Genomic DNA, 19,267 nt, shown 5'->3' on the forward strand with positions numbered 1-19,267 from the left:
TGTAAGCTTCCTAAGAGCTTTTTGACTGTTTTGTACTTAATATATATCAATTGAATGATTTAAGAAATCACTCTCCAGGGAATTCCTAGCTTGTTCTACCATTTGTAGAGACCAGTGAGAGTGTTACATAGAGTAGAAATATGCACCCAAAAGATATTGGTTTTTGGCCTCTAACCATCAGGCTCAAATACAAACCCTGAATTTATAGAGGTCATATGATACTTTTACAAAGCAATGTAAAATTTAAAATATCTATCTACACTTTCTCTGTGTGTATAAATTTTACATCTTTAAGGAAATACATCCTGGAGGGATAATTTAAAAATTAAAATAACTAACACCTCAAGTTCAACAAATATTTTACCAATTAATCAAGAAGGATTTTCCCCCCACATCTACTGGCTGGTTGAAAATATAAGGTTTAATTTCCAAATTATAATTTATTTAACAAATTGCATCATATGTTGCACAAATAACATTGCCTTAAATCAACCAAGGCAAGAATCTTATTGAATTCATGCATTCTTTATTTACTCAATTATTATTGATAGAGTGCATACTATGTTTCCAGTGTGATTCAAAGATATTTTTTTAAAATGAATTGAACAAGAGAGGAAAATATTCTGTTCCCATAAAATTTTTCTCTTGAGTAGTTTGTTTTTAGGAAGAAATATATATATATATATATATATATTAAAATAGATCTTTAATTATAAGAAACAGTTCAAGGTTGATGGTATCAATTGTAATATAGATGTTCTTTTAGATTGGGTGGTTAAGAAAGGTCTCCCTGAAGAGGAGACATTTGTAAAAATCCCTGAATGAAGGGGGGAAAGAATCATGAGAGTACCTGAGGAAAGAGCATTCTCTCAAAGAATACAGCAAACACAAAGGCTCTGCATGGGAAATGAATGGTTTACTTTATCAGAGTGACAAAGACACAATGGAAGAGGAAGTGGTAGAGACAGTCAGAGGTGGGATTAAACTGGATGTTAAAGGCTGTTGTGAGAACATTGGATTGCATTCTAAAAACATTATGAAATTAATGAACAGATTTACATTTTTAGACTAGCACCCTGTCTCCTTTCTGTAGATTAGACTCTGAGAACCAGAGATGCAGGGAGCCCAGGTAGGAGGTTATTGCTCTTTTAGGTGAGAGAAGATGATGGGACGTACTAAGAAGGTAGCAGTGGGAACCATAAGAGGTTAGTTTTGGAATATTGCGGAGGTAGAATTGGCAGGACATGCTGATAATTTGGTAATAAGGATGTGGGAGATGAGAGAGAATGAAACCCAAAAGGACATTCAAGAGTTTAACATGAGGAGCCGGCCTGATGGAGCCCTTTAGTGAGATGTGGAACACTGGGGAAGGAAGGTTTATGGAATCAAACCGAAAGCTCTTTTTGGAACATTAATTTCCTAATGACCAGTAGACATTCAATGAAGGTTATGAGTGAGCCACTGAACAAACATATGCGGGGGCTAAAGGAAATCATGGCTGAAGGTATAAACTTGAGAATCATCAGTGCATAAAAGATTCTTAAAGGCCTGATACTGAGTAAGACTGACAGAGTATATAGGTTGGGGGAGAAAGTAGGTGTGCAGTTGCTCCTGTGGAAAATAATACCTTAATAAATAACAATATAAGAATAAATTCTGTGTTTCCTGTACTCACAACTGTAAATCTACTTTTGCCACACCCTGTATAAGAGAGACAAGATGATGTTTAAGTACTCTGGGGGAAAATAAGCTGCAAAGAAGAAACCAATTCAGACTGAAGGAAAAGCAAAGTACATAGTGTCCTAGAGTCAAAAAGGGAAAATAAATGAAGAGTGACAGTGAAGTGAAGTCTCAAGTCATATTCCCATATTATTGGTAATTCCTGAATAAAGAGATTTCCTGGTGAGTTGAGTCCTTTTGGGAACAATAAGCAATGAAACTATTTTCACAGTGTTACATTAAAATATTATAAATGGGAAGACTCTCACCATGTGTATATTACATTATCAGTTACAGAATATATTCTGAAAAGTTTGCAGAGCTTTGGTAGAGTATTATTACAAAATATTAGTTCATATTTTTAAAAGCAAACAAACAAATAGAAATAGAAAGTTTACACAATGTATGCATAATAGATTTCAATGAAGAATACATCTATAGAACTTTTAAATTCATATTTATTATCAGTTTGAGGAAACAACTTTATTTTTTAACACTAAAACTTTAAGAAATAGTTTAAGAAATACCAGCCTTTAAATATATAATATAAATATATACAGTAATAAATAAACTGTTAAATGCATTTTTAAATTCAGCAGTGTAAAATACAGAATATTTCCATACCATATTTCTTTCTTATATTTTGGTATGCTTTGTGTTAGAAATACATGACCAACACTCTAAATACCATTAAGCTTTTTATTGAAAAAAAATTATTGCACTGAACTATTGTCCAAATAATTTATTGATTAACCTAAAAAATCTGCTTTGCATATATAATAGTGCAATTTGCTTAGCCACAATATAATAAAAATGTTTTGTACAGAGAATACAAAATAAAATTATTGAATGATATATTATATTGCTAGCCTATCACCCAGTTTACTTACAAAGCAAATACTTCAAATAGAATTGAATAAAACAGGAATTTGTTTTAAACCATTACATAAGCAATTTACACTACTAACCATTTTATCATCTCTCACAATTAAAATAAAATAAACTGACAGTATAGCATGTTGGGAAATAAATTTCTCCTTGAAGTTGATTGTTTCAATATGTGAATATTTTTGAAAAAGCACTATTTGAACAAAGATCATGGTCTACAACTGAAAACTATAAGAGTATATTAATTAAGAACACACACTCATGTACACACTCACATGTACCATACACATTTTGTGTATTTTCAACAGGCCTGATTTATGATTTTGCCAAGATGCTTTTGCTCTTCACACTGAAGTGGTGGGGTGCAAAATGAGGCAGTGACTTTAGGAGGGAGTGGAGTTAAGAAAGTGAGTTGGCAATTCTTTCTGATACAAAGCTACAAAAAAATTAATTTGAAAAGACCCTTTGACTTGTCAAATATTGGCTTATTCTAAACCTAATCCATTGGGCCATTGCTTCCATTTTTAATATAGCTTAATCCAAAGCAATGCAATAATAACCTTCAAATGCCCGCTGAATGGAAGAGGTGGATAATATTTTTGCAGGAATGAAATGACAATCTTTGAAAATCCTTTGACCCAGGTTTATTGACAGCAGAACTGCTACCCTGTTTTTCTGAAAATAAGACAGTGTTTTATATTAATTTTTGCTCTCAAAGATGTGCTAGGTCTTATTTTCAGGGGATGTCTTATTTTTCCATGAAGAAGAATACGGTACACATTTATTGTTAAATGAAAATGAAGGAAATTTATTACCTGTATACGGTATGGTAGTACGGTAGTTGTCAACACAAACCAGACAAACTGTGAATCCTACAGTATCAAGAATTTCCTCATTTATTCAATGACAATCATGTCATCAACATCTGGAACATCATCATAACAATCCAATTCCTGAATTTCCTGGTAAATTTCTTGTGACTTCATTTCTTTCAGAATCGGTGGACCAAATCTCTCATGTTTAGCCTGGGGGGGGGGGGGGGCTTATTTTCAGGGGAATGCCTTAAATTTCACTCAGAAGGAAACCTGTAAGTAGGTCTTATTTTCAGTGGATGTCTTATTTTCGGGGAAACACTGTATTTTAGTAGGAACTTCCCACTTTACTGTGAAGTAGTTCCAGTCTGAGATAGGAAGGGCAGTGAAACTGCTTTTCTGATGACTAGTCAGTCACTTGCTTTTTAACAATGTTTCTATTTTTCAAAGAGAGTGCATTTCTCTTCAGGAGTTTAGCAGTATAAGGAATCAAAATTAAACCTTTCTCTGGGCCCTGCTGGGCCAAAGATAAGCATGAAATCTCCTTTGTCCCTAAGTACATTAGCTACAGGCTGATACATAAATGTCAAATGTATACTGATGTGAAGATTCAGGTGCTTTTCAATTGTGCTTTTGGCACACTGGTTCTGATATTTATATGTTTTTCTTCGGAATATTTGCCTGTCTTTCTGAAAACGCATGGGGAAATTTCTAGGGAAATTTGAGAAGTGAGCTACAGGTTTGAGATGATCAGCGATATCATGTCACTAATAAGGAGGCAGCGAACTCTCCCTGAAGGCATCTGGATGTTTCATTCATAGACATCTAGAACACTGGCAGGCCAAGCGTTGCCCTAAGGGTAGAGCATCTTCATATCTCCAATCATTGTTCCAAATGTTTGAACTACATGATGTTTCCAGATCGGCTTGGAAGAGTTACAGTAAACTTTAGAAGCTGTGTAGCTGCCATCACTGGGGACTTTGTAACTGAGCAACCATTTATGCACAAAGGAGATAAGCCAGATCTGGAAATATGGTCCTGAATAATTTTACTGATGAGATGTTCATTTAATGGGAAAGCTTTATAGGATTAATTTCTTTGAATATATTTCTATTCAGAGATAACAGGGAGATTTCCAATAATCCTGGCAGAAACTAAAGAAAAGGAGTGACTGTTAAATCTATTTTCTGTAAGTGAAATAGCAATTTCAGGTGATTATTCTGTGTAATGTCTGCCAAAGGGAAAACTCTGGGAACTAAAACCTTTCTAAATTACTCCTCACATATTAGTCATTTCCTATATTTAACAACATATGTAAAAGTAAACTCAAATGTGGCAGGAAATAATTAAGAGGTTCACTTGCACACATTTCTGGTTTTTCATACAAAACATTTATTTTTGTTAGTCATACCCTGAATCCAGTGAGACTATCTGATGGTGGACCAGTTCTGAATCTCTAAGGAAACTATATAGATGGGTATGTGTGTCTGTGTGTGTGAATGTGCATAAAGAGTTTACAGTCTTTCTTAAAATATTTTCAGTTTTTAATTAAGAATTTATAGTTTAAGACAGACAAAAAACCTTGCCTCAATGAGCCAAGTTTGAAAGAGTAGTCCCATACAGGGATTTATTTCATAAATATTAGTCCATACTCATTAAAAAACTTTAATGCTGAAAACCAACTGTCTAATAATTGTCTAAGTGGAAGAAAACAATGCTAAAAATATAATTTATCAAAGTGGCAAATTTTTAAAAATGGATCTATTTTAAACTCAATATATAATTAAAATTTCCCCTATTTCATTTTCTTTCAAAGTATGATTCACTTAAGTAATATAAAAATTAAAAAAAATAAAAAGTCTGAGCCTGTACTCACTATTTTGGGGGAAGTAAGAGGATGGCTCAGAATGTTCAACAGAGTAGGAAAAGTATGTTGGGTGTTATCAGAAGAAAACGTTAATCAAAATCAAACCCTGTGAATCAACCATCTGAAATTTGGAAATTATGCTAGAGGATAACTATTGTAGATGTGCCATTGATCATAAGCAATATTCTAGAAAAAGGATTCTGAAAATCCCCATTTTTGTTCACCCAAATGTGCAAAGTTCTTACATATTTCAGTGATGAAAATTTTATAACTTCAATTGTCAAATTATTCATATTGACTCAAAACTTAACTTTCTGTGATATTTATCCCATCATTTACCGCTAAAGAGAGTAAATATTATTTTTCAGAGTATACAACTCCATGCTCCTATTCCAATATTTAAAGTTAGAAAGTCATTCCTATTTTTTTTCTTCCTCAATAAGTACTTATTTTTGGCAGTGGAGGACGGTGGGAATACACATATTTTTTTGTCTTTTTTAATATGGCATTTCACAGAATCAAAAATTTGTTTCTTTAGTCAATTTGTGTTAATTTACAGAACTCATGTTATTCATTAGTATAAAAGCAAAATTGATCTGGTCTCTTAATTAGTCAGACCTGCCACTTACGAACCCATTTCAGTTTGTCAATAACTCTCTTACATTTTGTACCAGAACAATACATATGTTTCAAAAGTGATCTAATTTTTCCAAGTTCTAAAAGAAATCCTTAAAGAATGATACTGCACTGCTATCTTACACCATTCAAAAAAAGTAACTCAACATGGATTAAAATCTTGAATGTGAGACCTGAAACCATAATATTTTTAGAAGAAAACATGGGCAGTATACTCCTTGACATGGATACTGACAACGATTTTTTAAAAATTTAATACCAAATATAAAGGCAAAAAAAACCCCCAAAAAATAAACACATGGTACAATAGAAAACTAAAAAGCTTCTTCACGGCAAAGAAAACCACTAGCAAAATGAAAAGACAAATATTTGGGAGAATAATATTTGAAAATCATATATCTAATAAGTGATTAGTACCCAAAATATATGAATGACTCAGGCAACTAAATAACAAAAATCAACCAACCAAATAAAACACACACACACACACACACACACACACACACACACACACACACGATGTGATTTAAAAATAGGCAGATAATCTGTATAGGCATTTTTGTAAAGAAGGCATACAAATGGCCAACAGGTATATGAAAAACTGCTCTACATCACTCTTCATCAGGGAAATACAAATCAAAACTACAATGAGATATCACTTCATATATATTATAGTGGCTATGACCAAAATGACAAAAGGTCAATTCTGATGAGAATGTGGAGAGAAGGGAAAACTTGTTCACTTTGGTAGGAATGTAAATTGCCACAGCCACTATGGAAATCAGTATGGAGGTTCCTCAAAAAATTAAAAATAGAACTACCATATAATCCAACAATTCAACTCTGGGTATTTATCCAAAGAAAGTGGAAACACTAATTTGCAAATACATCTGGCACCCCCATGTTTATTGCAGCATTTTTTTTATATTAGCCAAGACATAGGAACACCCTAAATGTTTATCAATGGATGAATGGATAAAGTAAATGTGTACATATACATATATGAATTAAATATTTATTATATATAACATAAATAAATCTAGTGTTTCACTTTTCTACCTTTCTCTATCACTGAGCAAGTCACTGAATGCTCTTGTCTGAAACATTTTATTCTAACCAGCCTCCTTATCCTTACCTTGACTCCCCTAGAGATTACTCACAATACAATAGCTGAGTGATTTTGATAAAACTAAGATGAATCATGTTGATCCTCTGCCAGAATTTTCCAATAGCTTCTCATCTCACAATAAAAGCCAGGCATTATAATGGCTCCAAAATTACTTGCCTCCCACAATTCATTCTCTGAAACCTATTTCCAAGCTGCAATGTACTGCTATTTCTTAAGCATGGCGGCACACTCAACAGGTTGTTGAAACCTGATCTTTTCTTAGCTTAGAATATTCACTCTTTCACTTCAGGTCTTTGCCAAAATATCGCTTTCACAGTGAAGCTTCCCCTGAGGACCTGATTTAAAAGTAAACTTTACTCACTTCTCCCCCATGACCCCCTGTATGTGCCTTTCCTACTTCCTTCCTTCAACAGCATTTATCTTCTGATAGACTACGTAGTGTTATATATTTCACTTCTCTATTCTGCTTTTTGTCTTCCAGACTCAAGGACAATTAAACTACCCGTGGTCTTATTTTTTGATTTTTTTTATTATTATTATTTCTCCAGCAATTGGACTACTGCCTAACTCATGGCCCTTAATAATTATTTGTTGAAGGGATGAGAAAGAAAACAAAGTAGATAAGTCAGAAATAAAATACTTTTTTGCACTATTTGTTTTTAGTATACTTGTTATAGTTACTAGTGATTGTCTCTTCCTTTTCATTAAACCGTTCTGCTTAAAATTATATCTATAAATCAGTAATATCCATATTTAATATTTTTCCCATTATAGAAATAGAGATAACGTTTTCTAGCTCTTTCCATTCTCAAGGACATTTGGTGTCATGAAGCCCACTTTTGGAAATTCTATATGTGAATATTCAAATTCATTTGAAGTGGCCAGAAGTCATTTTCTCTGTAGTGTCCAAATTTCTTATACATGTTGTTTTTATGATTTCCACACTAAACAACTTTATTAACTAGGAAAATAATAATGAAATCAGATTGTATTTTTTTAATTAAATTATTTGCCCCTAGCAGTAAGCAATAATCAGAAGCAAAAGGTCAACTTCTTTTGATTTTCCCAATAAATAGAGTATTAAAAAGACATTTAGCTAATAATCTCTGTTGATACATGACTGTTGTGTTACTATTTATGGATGTATGGCACAACAATTACTATGAATATATTCTCTTTTCAATTTATATTAGATTAAAGGACTACACTTTCTACCTCATTGGAATATTTTAAAATTATAGATTTTCTCTTATAATGCCACAACTCTTACAATTTCCCACCATGGAGTGTAAGTTATCTTTTATTTAAATGTCAAAGTCTGATTTCCATAGTTTCAGATAGTATATCCAGTGAACATTTTCATCACCCATAATACAAGATAGTCATTTCAGTGCCATCAATTCATATCCATCTATCTTTGTTAGTCAAAATTAAGTGCCAATTAGAGTTTCTCTGGTTTAACCTTCTGAGAGAATAAATTGTCACAGAGACAATTATAAAAATTAATAGGACTTCTAGTGAGTTATCCATAATTACTCTGTTTTGGCTCTATGTCAACTTTGCATTCTGCTTTAGAAAATAGTCATCCAAATTACCTTTTTATGTGCTGGAATATTACTCATTAATTTTTATAAGATATGTTTTATTTATTTTATTTCCTTTTAATTCAGTCAATATTTATCAATGTTCTTTTATAATCACTTTTTTTTTGGATGTCAGTGCAAGAATAGAGTTGTTGCTATTTAATGCTTTTCCTTCATTTCTATTCCCTTTAAATATTTCTATTTCATTTAAATAAGTTAGACTTTTTTCCTGTCATATCCAAGTAGAAATTCCCACCCCATAAGTAATATCTGAGAATATATAAGAAACTACAAATTTTTATCTTAAAATCTCTCTCTCTCTCTCTCTCTCTCTCTCTCTCTCTCTCTCTCTCTCTCCTCCCTCCATTCCCCCTCTCTTTTACTCTTGCCATCTTTCACCAGCATCAGAGATGTTTTCTCCTACTATTTTCCAAGTATTAGGAAATTAACCATTCATTTCCCTTATCTATCCATGATACAGGAGGTACAATGGGGGTAAAGACAGTCTCTTCAATGAAACTAGACAAATTTCTTATACCACATCCAAGAATAATGGGTTAAAGACTTAAAATATAAGACTCTAAACCACAAAACTCCTAGAATAAAAGGATGGCAGTAAATTCTTTGACATTGCTCTTAGTAATATTTTTTTCAATGTATCTCCTCAGGCAAAAGAAACAAACAAAATGAACAAATGGGACTACAACAGAATAAAAAGGTATTGCTCAGTAAAAGAAACCATCAACAAAACAAAAAGATAACCAATCGAATAGAAGAAGATATTTTACCAATGATACATCTGATAAAGGGTTAATATTCAAAATATATAAGGAAATTATACAACTTAATACCAAAATAACAAATAACGTAATTTAAAAATGGGCACAGGACCTGAATAGACATTTGTCCAAAGAGGACATATAGATGACCAATAAACATATAGACAGGTGCTAAGTTTTACTAATTATAAGAAAAATACAAATTAAAATCACAATATTGCCTTTCACCTACAACCTACAAGTATTGCCGAGGATGGGGAGAAAAGAAAACTTTCATGCACTGTTGGCAGGATTGTAAATTATTGCAGGCACAATGGAAAACAGTATGGAGGTTCTTCAAATAATTAAAAATAAGAACTACCATATGACCGAAAAATTCCATTTTGGGATATTTGTTTAAAGAATCCCAAAACACTAATTTACAAGGTCATAATGCACTTCTATGTTTATTGCATCATTGTTTCCAATAGCCAAGATATAGAGGTAACCTAAGTATCCATTTGATAAGCAGATAGATAAATAAGAGGTGTACATATAGACAATGAAATACTACTCAGTCATAAAAAGACTGGAATCTTATAATTTGCAACAAAAGGGATGGACCTAATGAGCATAACTACACTAGGTAAAATAAGTCAAACAGAGAAAGACAAAACAAACAAACAAATAATACTACTTATATGTGCAATCTAAACAATAAACAAAACAGAAACAAACTCATTGATACAAACAAGTTGATGGCTGCCAGATGTGAGGGGACTGGGTGAAATAGAAGAAAGAATTAAGAGGTACAAATTGCCAGTTACAAAAACAGTCATGGGATGAAAAGTAAGGTATATGGAATAATAATCAATAATATTGTAATACTGTATGTATTAGGGTGAGCACTTCATAAGGTACATAAATGTTAATCAATATGTTGTACACCTGAAACTAATATAATTTTCTATGTCAATGCCAATTTAAAAATAAATATTAAAAATAAATAAAATGTATATATATATATATATATATATATATATATATATATATATATAATTGTGAGGTTTAAATGAGATAATGTAGAAAAAATACTTAGCCTGACTCTCTTGACACATAATAGATCTTCAGTAAATAGAGCTCTTCACCCCATGAGGCCAAGGTAGAATAAGATGCCCCTTTTATCTTCAAGTCGTGGAAGAGTTTGCAACACATTATATAAAACTGATGACCTCCATTTCAGTTCAGTTTGATTTTTTTTCTGAAACCTGTGCTTATGGGGAATGTAGTCATAAAAGTTTTTCTCTCATTTCAAGAATATAAAATAATAAACCAATCGGTGGGCCATTCAGAAACATAAACATAAGAAATACAAATTCAGTGAGCCAGAAACATTTTGAACAAATATTTAAAATCATTTGCAAAATTACATGAATGACGATTTTACTCATTATCATTCACTGTTTTATAAATATCTAGGGCAATTGAATAAAACACACCAAATTCTTTTTAACATTTTTCCAGTAAATAGCATGTAAAAATTCCAAACTTTTACTTCTCCACTTATACGTATATTGGCTGAACACAGTAACATTTCTGAGAAGAATAAAGAAAATATAATATTTAGTCCTTTTAATATTTAAAAGATTGGCCAATATATTCAAATGTTATTCTGAGTATATTTTATTTCACAAAACCAAATATTAATGATAGTTGTTATATGTTTTCTCATACAAAACTTAAACATTCTAAATTTTAGATATTGGAGATTCTTACAATTACAAAATTGACATAAATGTGTGTGAAATAAAGATAGGATAATTTTTCACAGAAACTCAATATTTTAAGTGTAATCTGTGTAAAGATGGTTTGTCATTGAAGAGTAGTTTTTACTCTCAATTAATCAGATGATTTCTTGCGTTACTTTATTTCCTTTGAAAACATAGATTATATTAATTGAAACAATTATATGGATAGAAAGTTTTAATAGTTAGCCATAAAATCATTATTTTTAATAATTAGTTCCTTTTACTGGCCTTTTATTATTATCTGATGAATAAAACCAAATGCCCATTCATTCATTCACACACTCAACCAACACCTAGAGCATATGGTATTTATTATGTTCCATTTGATTTTCTTTGTAATATTCATAATCTGCCTGAATGTTTTCTGTTATCATTTTATAATCCTTTTGTGAGAATTCATTCAAAGGGATCTTAAACACTTTCCCTCTCTCTCTACATAAAAATTGTTTTAAATGTGTCCTATTATTTTTACAAGCTAAAAGAAATTCTAAAAAATGCTCCTATTTCATTATTGGCAATTCAGTTCATATTTATATATTGGTCACATTTTAAATTGGCAGCAATATTTAGATTGATAATAATCAGATAGAACACTTTACATGTATCATCTCGTAGGTAGTGACAATTTATTTATCCCCAAGAGAGGCTTCAATACTTATTAGTTCAAGTGTGCTGACACATTTAAGGCCTCTTTCACTCCATTGTACTGTTGCATTTGACTGGAGCAAGAATGATGGCAAAGATCTTGACCTTGAAACACTGGTTGAAGTAAAGGGTTCAGGTGGATGATGGATGCTGTGGCTGGGTTTAAGTGAGGGCTAAACAGCGTGGGGAAGAATGCTGCCGGGGGCAGGGGCTGAAGTGCGATGTGAGATGGGTGGAAGGGGGCAGCAGTGACTAAATGCACGGGGCGACCCGCCATGAATGTGGGGTGTGCAGGGATGAGGGCTGGCGTCAGCGGAGGAAATGTAAATGGACTAAAATGTGGCTGCGAGAGAGGGTGCAGGTGAGTTATAGGAAGGTGATTGCCCTGGGAGTGTATGGAGGCTGAAACCGCAAAATGCTGCAGGAAGGTGTGGTGGATGGTGGTGAAGGAAGCATGCTGGTGAACTGGGACTGTTGGCACAGCCGAGGCAGCAGGCAACACCCGGAGATGCTTCGCTAGGAGCTGTTTTTGCATGTGCTGCTGGGCTTGTAGCTGGAGGAGCTTGTATTTATCTATTTCCTCAGGAGAAAATGTGACTGGCTGTTGAATTAAAGGGGGAGAGAGAGACTTATGACACAATTCTAATTCTTCTGCTAATCGGTCATGCTTCTGCATAGCTCTGTCATAGCAAGGGTTCCTATCCCCCTCTGCATGATGGGTGTGCATGCTTACATTCTGCAGGTTTCGGTCTATTTGGTCCTCTTTGGTCTCTGTGGGATCAGTAACACCAGCATATCTATTAGAGGGGAGAGCACCAGGGAAATCATTTGGTACTGGATCACAGCTTGGAATAAAAGGCTGGACTTCACTCGCCAAAGGTTTTGATTGTTCTTTTGTTGTTGGTTTTTTTTTCATGTTCGGTGACTGAGACTTTACTACTCTGTGAACTATACCTCCAGAAAGATGGTGATCACAACCAGTGTCTACTAAGACAGTCAAGTTACTGGTCTGTGAACTGCTGATTTTGCCTGTCTCAATAGTTCTTTCCATTGCACTGCCTCTGTCATTTGTTCGTTTGCTTGGGGTGCCTCCTTTTTCAGACAAAGGCATTGCTGGTCTGTGACCGCCCGGTGGGGTAAATTGAATTGTGCATTGGATTTGTGAATGAGGCTCGGATTCCTTTTTACAACCGTTGGCAGAGACCTCAACGTTAGCTGATTGCTCCTGACACTTCTTGGCTTGAACTCTTTCTAGAAGGCTTCTGGCTGTCACCGAGGTCTCCTCTCCTCCTGGAAGGTTTGACTCTGTGGTTTCTGAGAGGTGGCTGGAGCAGTTTCTTTGAAGACAGCTGGTTTTCCCAGAGTTACGCTGCACGGGTTTTATGTTTAGCAGATCACAAACGTGAGGGCTGTGCAAAGACTGCTGACTTCCTTCACTTTTACTTAGGTCATCCATTCTCTCTCTGGGGTAAGAGCCCAACCCGCCGTGCTGAGGTCCCTGGCCCTTAGATGGCCTTCCACGATTCCCGGCACAGAAAACCCGGGAGCTGGCATCGCATTGGGTGACTATCCTGGCTTTGGGCTCTGAAAACTGTGGCTGGCTTTTGCGCAGTTTATGTCTTTCCCTACAGTGGCTGTATCTGTGCTTTGAGTGTTTTTCACATTTCAAGGATTGCCACAACATGCAGTGCTTATCTCGCCGTGTTTCAGACTGCAGGCAGCCACGCCTGGCTCCCTCACCAGAAAGGCAGAGGCAGCCGTGCTGTCGGCATTTCTCTCTGTGCCGTTTCACTGAGCTGCGTTCTCCTTTACAAAAGGAGAGCACTTGACCTCTGCTGTGACCTCCGGACCTATGACGTGAACAAGTGCCTCTCAGGCTGGACGTGCTGTCCGGGGATATTTCCGAAGGGCTGGGGCATCTCTCGAGAGTCATCTGTGGGGGGCTTCTCTTGTCATTTTGGGTTCTACATCCAGGCATCTTATTGGGCACACCGATGTGGTTACTGTTCAAAATCACACTGAAGTCTTGCCCATGGTCCCTGTGACCTCCTACTGTGCAAGGACTGGTCTTCCAGGTGGATTGATTTGCATCTTCGGAATCTGAAGGAGGATCACAGGGAACCCGCTTATGTTTTTTAGTCCTCGGGACGTAAGGAGTAAAAGCCAGGCCCTCGTGTGCGTCGCTTAGAACTACCCTTTGGCAGCTTTGCCAATGGGCCCTGTAAGGTTCCTTATGTTCATGATCACTATTGTCATCATTTCCTACACCATTCTTCGGAGAGACATCAAGGCAAGCAGGCACTTCAGGGTTTCTCGTTTCTAAGTCACTGGCACTCAAACTGTGTTCACTGGTGTTTGGCTCAGAATCGCTGGACCCCACGTGACATTTTCTCTGGACGTTTTCCCAATCAGGACGAGCTGTCAGCATCTTTGGTTTCAGAGGTTGATTGTTACCGCCCTGGCTCGATCTGCGCTGATCTTTGATTAAACCTGAGACTGGACTCTCTATTTTAGTCTTCCTTTCCGAGGGCTCCTTCATCAATCCCGCTTGTGAGTCCACCGGCTCCCGGCCATCCTTCGTGGTGTTCCGAGAAATCTTAAAATCAAAATACAATGGGTTGCAGCCATAAGAGATACAGGGCTCTGTCTTTGTAAAAAGCAGCAGCTCCGTGGGCCACTGGAGAGTGGTGTGGCCGTCCTTGCTTTGTACGTGCAGGTAAGGCAACGGCTTGGACTTGACTTCACGGGAGCGTGCTTCCTTGAGGAGCCTCTGCACGCTGTCGCTAGCTCTTTCTGTTCCACCCGCGGGTCCCTCCCTCCTCTTTCTGGAGCTGGAATTCAGAGGCATCGGGCTCTTGTGCTCGCTTGGCTCTAAGGATGCAAACTCATCCAGACATTCAAACATCCTGGCATCCCTGTGCTTGCAAACGATGGGCGGGCTGGAGGAGGCGTTTGCGTGGCATGCATGATTCATGCCGTTTTCTGAAAGGTTTCTCAATGCTTTTCTGGTTTCCTTTTCTCTACTGAAAGGAGGGAAATCCGCAGCTGAAAGGTGAACGTTAGGTTTAGGGAATGAAGCGGGAACGCCAGCGGAGTCGCTGTTGTCTTGCAGGAGCTGAGCGCTGCTGTGGGAAACGCCTTCCAGGTGGCTGGGGGAGCTCCTTCTGTCCTCTTCCCTGGCCAGGGGTGCCCCCGCGCTTGCAAACCCGCAGCAGGTGCACTGCTCCACGGCCCGCGTTGTGTTATAGGTGGGTGGCTTGTGACAGTCGTGAGTTTCTTCTGCATTCTCGCTAAAGACCGATGCCGAAGACTCTAATTTGACGTGCACTTTTTTGGAAAAAGAAAAGGATACTCCTGTCCGGTGATTCGCATTACTGAGCGCAGACGATGCCTGTGGCAACCGCTTCCCAAATAAATAAAGTCTGTCTGTCTGTAGCTGGTGGCGGTTGGGCACGGCAGGCCGCTGCTTCTCGGAGATGCTCCTGGGGAGGCTCTTTCCTTTCAGGAGAGGGGCGCTCTTCAGGCTGGACACCTTCCTGCCGCTCTTGACTGGGAAAACGCCTTGCTGCAGTTGCTTTTCTATGGCTACCCTGGGGGCTTTGTACGCTGGTCCATTCCCAGAAACACTGTAAAGACAATAAGGATCAACATGATTAGGATCCTGGATTTGAAATCTTTTCCCCCTATGAATGTTTCATGGTGTTTCTATGATGGTTGTGCTGCCATGGATGAATTCTGCCTGCTGTAACACAACCATTGCACTTATAGCTCAGTATATCACTGCACTTATAGCTCAGTATATCTACATTTCAAAGTGGCTATTTCTGAAGCGCATCATGGAAGTGTATTATTTTTGAAATGGGCAAAAGACAGGAGCATGGGAATATCTTATGCCAGGGTCACACAAGAAAATAAAGTATTGCATTTATATTACAATCTATGCCCTCCAGAATGCAACAGATTTTCGAATCTAGATGTAGTAGCCTTTCACAAAGAGTTTTCCAATCAGTGCTTTCAGATTAAATAAGACATTAACAAGGGTTGTCACTTCCAAAATGTATCTTTGTTTTTTTTCTCTAAGTTCTAGCATTTTGTAATTTTTGTTTCCTCAACTTTAAAATTCCTTCACATTTTGCTTCCTTTTGAAATAGGGTGGTTAGTTCTTTCTTTATGACTTGTCACTATTTTGAGTAATTATAATAATGTATAAAAAAGTTATACATTACAAGCCATCTGAATATCTTCAATTATCTTGAAATCATTTCTTCTGCTTCTTACCCAAATATTTTCTTTTTACCTTTTGTATACTTTATCTTTTAGTAGATTTAAGCAAACTAATAATTTTACTGAGCTTAATTAATAATTCAATTGGAAAATGAAAATAGAAAAAAATATGTATATATACATATATATTAATATATAACATATATATTTATATTATATTGAAATTATTCATTTTTAATGCTTTACCTGTAAAACCTCTACCACAATACAAATCCCTTCAATTATTTAACTGTTTGAGTGGCCTTTCTTCTTTCTTTTTCTTTTTCACATGCTTCAATGTGTGTATGTTTGCTGTTTTTCTATTTAGAATTTTACATCATTTCTATCCAGTCATTGGATGCTGAAGTATTCACTACCAAAACAACTGATACTTTTGCCACATGTAGTTAAATTCTAATGGAGAGGAGTGCTTTCTGAGTCCTTAGTCTGAGAAGTTCTTTCCTATTGCCTTCACTTATGACTATCTGGCCAATCAGCATGGAACTCAAAGTTACATTTCTTTTGTCCATCAAATTTCATGTCCTTTGCTTCATTTTCTTTACATGTTTAATATTGCAGAGACACATTTAATCAGCCTCCTTTAATTCATTTATGACATGAATCAATTTGAGCATTTGTATGATTTTATAATTTTTCATTATGCATATTTTATTATGTTTATTATATATAATATATTTTGTTCTATTTATTACATATAATAAGTCATATGTCTAAAACATTTTACCAGACTATAGTTACAGTTTATGTAACTCAATTTAGCTCCCAGAATGATTTTTTAAATTAGTTTTTGCTAGTATTTTGGGGCACTTTCAATTAACTTAATTCAGTTCAGACACTGCTATTTCTCTGATTATTCCATCTCCCCTGTTTTGATTTCTTAACCTAGAATTATATGTTAAATTTATTGGCTCTCCTAAATAAATGTGGCTCCTTTTTGATAATAAAAATCTTATTTTTCTCAGTATTATAGTGTCTTAATTTTTTTTTTCTAGTTCAGAAGAATTTTTAAATAGCATATGCTGCATTTCATTCATTCATTCATTTATTCATTTTTGTTAATCCTCACCCAAGGATATTTTCCCATTGATTTTTTTAGAGTGGAAGGGATGGGGAGAAACAGGACTTGGGATCTAGTTTGCAACAGAGAAATGTTCCCTTGACCAGAATTAAACCTGGGACCCTTCAGTCTGTGGACCAATGCTCCATACATTGAGTAAACCAGCCAGGGAAGAATTTAATTCCCATTTTACTGATTATTTTACAAGTTCAATCTCTTGTTTAACCATGTCCATATGAATTTTAATTTCCGAACAAAGATTTTAGCAATCATCTAGTCTTTAATAATTTCATACTATCCTCTAAATTTTGAAATTTTATAGAACTTTATCCTTTTCCTTATTGTAACTGTTTTGTAATAAAAACTTTCCTTTTGTTCATCACATTAATCTCCTGTTTTGAATTTAAAAAAAATGTTCTTTAGAGAAGGTATTTACCCATCTTTATCATAAGGAATGAAGAGGAACAGTATAAGATACTAGAGGTCTGGTGCATGAATTCGTGCACGGGTGGGGTCTCCAGGGCTGGGCTGACTGGGGCCTGCCACTTGGGGGAAGTATAGGGCGTGGGAGGTGGTCTGGTCTCAAGGAGGGAGCTGGAACTCAGCGCCACTGGGAAAGGGGCCACATCCACTGCCACCCACACCCAGTTCCCCATCTCAGCCCAGGGCCCAAAGGCCTTGGTGGGGTTGGTAGAGGAGGCCATAGTAACTGGGCGGGGTGTGGAAGGAATGGACACTGGATGCCGCTGCCGCCAGCCGGCTGTGGGAGCACAGTGACCACCAAGGGGCAGCTCCTGTATTGAGGATTTGCCCCCTTGCTGGTCAGTGAGCATCAGAGTGACTGGTGGACCAGTTGTTCCAGTTGTTCAGTAGTAATGGTTGCTTAAATATATATAATACACACACACACACATACATACGGTCATTAAATAATTCTTTCAAACATAAAGGAAAATAGGAAGCATAGAGGTTTACTATAGTTATTGGTATTTTAAAGTGCCTGTAGCCTGGGGATAGAAGGATGAGGTGCAAAAACATCCACAGCACTGAATTTTGCCTAAGTATCAAAGCGATCTTTTTCCATATTTGTTGCCATACTTTGGATTAAGTAGGAGCCATATTTCTGCATTAAATTAACTTCTCCAGAAACTTCAGTCCCTCTGATATTATCTGCACTAAACTTAGCATAAATTATTATAAAAGCCTGGTGTATAAATTTTATTATTCTACATATCATTCTAAATATCATGCAGACATTTTACTATTTTTATATTCTATATATTTTCCTTAATAATATTTTTGCTTATTATGCTGATACTGTTTTGTGTATTTTCTTGCTTCAACTTGTGTTAGTCTAAATGTTCTTTTTTATTGTGGTTTTATTTCACCATTTATCTTTCTAATGTGCAAACTTCTTTCTTTTATATTCTTTTAAATATTTTTAAAGCTCTTTGTATTATATTTGGCTTTTGTTGTCTTAAATTTTTGTGTTCATTTTATCATCCAATGTACATTTACCATTATATTTTTCACAAGTTTTAGCATTTTATCTTTTATCTTTTGTATCTCTTATTTTGTGTTTTAAACTTTTAATCTTATTGCTTTATAAGCTTTAATTTCTTTTATCTTAAACCCAATATATTTTTATTCTTTTGAAAAATAATAATTTTCTATCTTTGTGATATTTTAAATTCTATTATTTTAATAGAAGTTTATGGCCTTAAAATATTATTAAAAGTTTAATTTTCATAGTTATATCTATATGTATGATTTCACTCCCTCCTCTAGATAAAACTTTCTTCAGTTTTTGTTTTTTACCTAATTATTTTTGTTTATAATAAAAATGTGACTGTAGAGGTAACCCTTTAATTTTTATTAATGAACGAGATGCCCGATGCTCAAAGATTCATACAAGAATGGGCATTCCTTCCCCTGGCTGCTGGCAGTGTCTTTGCTCTGGCTGGAGCTGCCTTTCCATTCCAGCCCAGAGCTGCCTTTTCACTTCCCCATGCTGCCCAGAGGCCCAGAGCTGCTGAGGTGGGATGCCTGTATATGCAAATTAACATGTCATCTTTGTTGGA

The 19,267-nt window shown here is 35.6% G+C and overlaps 1 long non-coding RNA gene across 1 annotated transcript; it reads right to left on the reverse strand.

Annotated features, from left to right (window-relative positions):
* Positions 1–2,351: 2,351 nt before the first annotated feature.
* LOC118711331 lies at positions 2,352–5,197 on the reverse strand. The gene is made up of 2 exons (XR_004985678.1): positions 3,740–5,197; positions 2,352–3,269 (listed from the first exon to the last, which is right to left on the reverse strand). It is a non-coding gene; the product is annotated as an uncharacterized LOC118711331 (long non-coding RNA).
* Between the last annotated feature and the right edge of the window lie 14,070 nt (positions 5,198–19,267).

This window comes from Pipistrellus kuhlii, unplaced genomic scaffold (genome assembly GCF_014108245.1).
Source record: "Pipistrellus kuhlii isolate mPipKuh1 unplaced genomic scaffold, mPipKuh1.p scaffold_m20_p_10, whole genome shotgun sequence".
Taxonomy (NCBI): domain Eukaryota; kingdom Metazoa; phylum Chordata; class Mammalia; order Chiroptera; family Vespertilionidae; genus Pipistrellus; species Pipistrellus kuhlii.